Genomic DNA, 5,180 nt, shown 5'->3' with positions numbered 1-5,180 from the left:
GCACTACTGAGGTTAATGGAGTTGTTCTTCCCCTACTGATACCTAGTGGGAAGAAAAACAGACCTGAATGTGGCTATTCTTTTTTAAACCTCTCTTCTAACAATAGCTCTCTTTCAATAGCTTATTTACTGCCCATCTGTGACTCCAAAGTAAAATCTGTTCAGCTGTTGATCTAAAAGACTTCCCCTTCACCGCTAATCCCTAATGATCCTTGCTGTTCTCTGGCAGCCAGGATGAATTCTCTCCCGATTGCCCACATCAATAAATCATACATTATCTGTGCTGGAATTTGGTTAAGATTCTGGCTAATGATGCATGAGAGAGAAGAGGACTCAGCTGATGTAGTCTTAGTTGTGCTGCTCGGTAAAACCGATGTGGAAAAAATAGCTAAGATGGATTTTTGCCATTAAAAATCAGCTTGTCTGATTCAGTGCATGGATAGGAGCAGGTGCACCGCTTAAAATCGCGATGCACTTGTGGAGCCTCACACATCAGCGAGGGAAACACGAAGCGGAAGAAGGGCCTGAGAAGTACCTGCTGCAAATAGACACGATGAGCACCGTAGGAGAGCACCTGTGGGCGCCTCGCTGGGAGCAAGCAGAGAGCAGAGATGTTCTCCTAGCCCAGGAGGCCTCAGCCAGCGCCAGATGCGCAGAGGCAGCGCACAGCCGCAGGACGACCTCTCCTCCAAGGCCGCGAGCCGCCCGCCCTTTCTCTTTAGCTTAGCACCATCTAGAGGGATCCATCTGCAAGCCCAAGGCAGCAGCTCCACGAGCGCACCTTTGGCAAAGGGTAACCCCCATCTGAAAGAAACTGGGTTTGGAGTCGGGGGAAACCGGGCAATTGAAAGCAAAGCCTCAAAAGAGCAGTTTACTTCTCCAGCTGCCTTCACCATTCCTTAAAGCGCAAGGCTGTGGTGCAACCGTTCCCCTTGTCCTGGTGAGCTCTTCTGTGAAACGGGAAGATGGGTCCTCCAGAGAGGACTGGAGGTTGGGGAGGCTTAAGGGAGGAGGTTTGGAGGGGGATGCTGAGGGTTTGGGGTTTTTTTCTTTACTTTTTTTTTTTTTTTAACACCTACGGGCCTCGCATCACATATTCCTGGAGGCTTCAGCGACACCTGACGATGTGGTGGGAAGTCCTCTGTGGGTTAGAGCAGTGCTGTGAGATGCAGTACCTGTGCTCCATCAACCATGTCTCTGGCCAACCTTATATAATCCCAAGGCAAAGCCATCAAAACCAAAGTCTGACCTGCCGGAATCAGTGAGTGCTTGGTTTGGAGATAGGAAGCGCATTGCCTTGGTCAAAGGGCAAAGCAGAAGCTTTCAGCCTTCACCCGACTGCAGGACCGAGGAATGCATGCCAACCACAAACAGCGGCCAGGTTTTGCAAAGGATGCACAAAACCTGCGTTTCTTTCCTAACTGGCTGCAGTGACCCCAAGGACAAAAATCAAGCAGGGCTCTGGAAGTGGTGTCGGGGAAGGACCCTGGAGAAACCAAGGCCAATGCTACTGCCTACACTTTGGCCAGTAGGGACGTCACCCTTACCTTGCCCTGCGTACGACAGGGCATGGTATAAGAGGGTCTGAAGGTCTGGCTGGGGGAGGGAAAGCAGCAGGAAAGGAGAGGTAACATCCCTTTCTTCACCCCAAACAAGCAAAGCGCACGCTGCAGCGCTCCTCTCCAGCTCAGCTTAGCGATCACGGCACAAGATTTACCTCCCCACATCTCAAACCCAGGTCCCCCATCAGCCACGAAGCACCAGCAGCAGCTCCTCCAGCCGAGGCCAAGCCGTCTCCCAGCACGCTGGGCTCACACCTCGGCGCCGGGGCCCGCCGCCGCCGCGCAGGGTGCTTCCCGGGAGCCGCAGCGATCCCGCGCCTGGCGCGGCACAGCCCTGCCCGGCGGCAGCGGCGGGCTGAGCCTACCTCCCGCACGTGACCGGGCGTTACTGGAGCTACGTCCCCGCGGGAGGGAAGGAAGGAGGAAGCCGAAATAAAACCACTGCAGAGCTCACTGCCGGAGGAGAGAGGGGAAGAGACAGGCTGGCTGGAAAGGACAGCTTTGCTGAGCCCGGGAGAAAATGGTTTGAGTAATTATCAATGGTAAGGGAACCCCTCATTGGAGGCGGGAGCTTAGATTTCTGCGTGGTAAATACTCCGCGTGTTTTATGGCCTTGGCTTGCGCGGGGAGAAAGGCTGGTGCTGGAGTGGTTTGAAAGGCAGCCGGGACGCCAGACACAGGAGTTCCCTTTTAGCCCATTACACCCCGTCCTCTCCACTTCCTCTGTTACTTTTGGCCACAACCCGCCGTGGGTCCAGCGCGACCCCCAGCCGATCCCCCTTGGCGAGGCTCCCCAGCTCACGAAGAGGTCCCGCTCTGGGCTCTCTGGGGAGGGTATTTCGGGGTAGCCAGTGCTTCGCGTTGCTGCAGCGAGCAGACCGGTCTCCCCTTTCCCACCAGCCTGCCGCTACGTGGCCAGGAAGATGGGGACCCTGTGCCGCCGGGAGCACCAGGAGCTACCCCCCTGCCCGGCGCAGGCAGCCCCCCACAGCCGCCGCCACAGTAAGTCTGGGGCTCGCCGGGGATGGGGACACCCGCACGCCTCGGCCCCGACCACGCTGGGGACGGAGGGGCCAGGGCTGGCCTGGGCTCACCAGCTTGGGGGGGGGGCACCTCCTTTCTGCTGCCCACTGTCCCGGGCAAGCTGCCGCCCTGCCTGCAGGGGAGAGGTGCTGGGTCCCCACCGCTCCCTGCCCCAGCGACCACAGTCTTTCTCAGAGCTGAGCACTTTGAGGAGGAACCGCAACAGGTAGAAGTTGCAAAACTTTATTTTCTCTCCTGCTTTATCTTCCCTCACTGGGTTTTGCCCTTAAATGTCATGGCTGCGTCCCAGCGCCTGACGGAGAGGATGAGCAAACAGCAGCCTTTGGAAGGGAGGACAGACTTACTCGGGGGTAATCAGAGGGTAGAGTGGATGTAAGCTGCTGAAGCACCATTTCCCCAGAGCTACATCTCCCTGGGGCAACCTGTGTTACTTCAGGCACCCTGCCAAACACCGAAACGCATCACCGCGCCCCAGCTGGCAGCGAGAGCTTTGCTGTCCTTGCTGCCAACCTTCCCCAGCCCCTTCCCGGCCCATGTAAAACATGCCCGTCGCTGTGACTCTGCAGATCACTCATGCGATGCCCCGAGAGCGGCTGCTCCTCCCGGCCGGCCCCAATTCAGCATGGGGGGGTACGGCGAGGACCTTCCTGGCTCCTCATCCCTGCCCCAGCCCCGGGGTTGCTCCCGGCGAGGGGGGCTCACCACGGGGCATCACCCAGCCGTGCTACTTAGGCGTTAAAGCTCGCTGTCAAAATGAAATCATTTTTGAACAGCAAATGGAGGAATCTCAGCATGGGAAAGATCTGCCCCACCAGTACCGGTTTCGCTGGTTCGGTTGAGTCACTCCCAGTTGCTCTTGTGCAAACGTGCCCAGAGCTGCACCCAGGCACGAGCACGTTCCCGCGCAGCTGCCGGGGCGGTCAGGTCATGCCCCGTGGTCTCCGAGCCCTGCCAGGAGCTTAGGGCTGTCTCAGGAGACTGGCAGGGGAGACGGAGGGCTGAGCCGTTCCCTTTCTGCTCTTCCCTGTGCCGTGTGCGAAGGAGGAAAAGGCAACCGCACGCCTCGGGGGTGCTTTAAGATCTCCAGAATATCAGCTTTCCCTAAAATAACAGCTGGATGCTTAGCGGGGGGAGGAGGTGGGGGAAAAGGGATGTCTCCCTTCGCTAATGCCTTAATTAAGTGCATATGAAGGAAAAGCAGAGTGTTAGTCACCTGGCCCGCAGTGGGAGCCAGGGCTTCGCAGAGGGCCCGGACGGGAAGATTCGGCAGGCGCTTGGGTGCGTTAGCGAGAGGAATCAAACTCCTCCTTTGAGCAAAGAAGTTAAGCTCCTTCCCTGCGGTTAATTGCTGGGTGTTTTTGGCAATGAGCTGCCCCAGCTGGCACCAGCGGAGCTCCGGCCCCGTGCCTTTCTGGCAGGTCGGGCACCCCGGCCCCTCAGCCGCGGCGGGGGCCGCACCAGTGCCCGGGGCAGCGGGGGGCCGCACCTCGCTGCAGCCCCGAGCAGCCCCAAGGCTGCGAGCTCTGCGGCACCCCAGGGAAAGGCGGCCCGGGGACGGGGCGCGAGGGGCACACGGCTCCGCAGAGCACAGACCCCGCGGGGAAACGCGGGTGGTCCGGAGGCACCAGCGGTGTCCAGGGCACGGTTTGGAAACCGCAGAGCTTTATCCGCCCCTCGCGGCAAGGCGGGCTCTGCCGGAGCGCTCCGTGTCGTACTCCTGGCCTGACTCCCTCACGCTTGCCGGACGTCGCTTACGGTTCCCATCAGGAGGTTTTTCCGAGCACCTTGCCGGTTCACACCCCAGCCTTGTCCTTTCAGTTTCCCCTTGGCTAATCCTGAATCCCCCTCTTTTCTCCAATGCTTGTGCATTTCCAGATGTAAAGGCAGAGGTAGCAGCAGCCCCCCAAGCAAGAGCCTTGCTTCCCGGGAACAGCAACCCCATCCAAGACCAGCCCTGCAGGTCCTGAGGGTAAAAGCCCTCGTGGTCTTCCCCTGAAGGCCGCGAGCTTTCTTCCCACTGGTTTCTCCAGGGAACCCTGCAGCCCAGAGATTGGAAAATATCAGCAAATCGCTCCTGCACCTGCTCTCAACACAGAAGTACAACGATAGAAAATGTCCTGGTCAGTCTCATCACCAGAATTTTCTAGCTGGCAGGAAAAAAAAAATTGCCAATGTGTATTAGATGCTCCTGGCACTTTTGGGCCATGGAGCACCGGGAAAGAGCATGAGCAATTACATCCTAGCAGCAAATTGGATTTGTACACTGTGAAACCAAATTGTGCTCCCAGTGATATTGGTATACATTCAGGCTATTTCCACAAAGGTAAAATCAGCTCCTGAGCTGGAGAAAGGAGCCTTAGAGCTTAGGTCTGTGGAAATCCCGACGTTTTGTACAACCCCCTTCCCCATGCCCAGTAAGCTGGTGAAGCTGTCCTTACTGGGCAGCCAGCACCCCGGCGTGATGCGCAGCACCCGCAGAGCAGAGGGCTGCAGGGACCGCAGTGGGACCCCCCTCCAGCAAACCCCACACCGTCACAGAGAGCAATGACAGCAGAATCGCAAACCCCGCACGTGC

This window comes from Phaethon aethereus, assembly GCF_964289735.1.
Source record: "Phaethon aethereus genome assembly, chromosome: 20".
NCBI classification, from domain to species: domain Eukaryota; kingdom Metazoa; phylum Chordata; class Aves; order Phaethontiformes; family Phaethontidae; genus Phaethon; species Phaethon aethereus.
Note: the sequence above shows the minus strand (reverse complement) of the source record.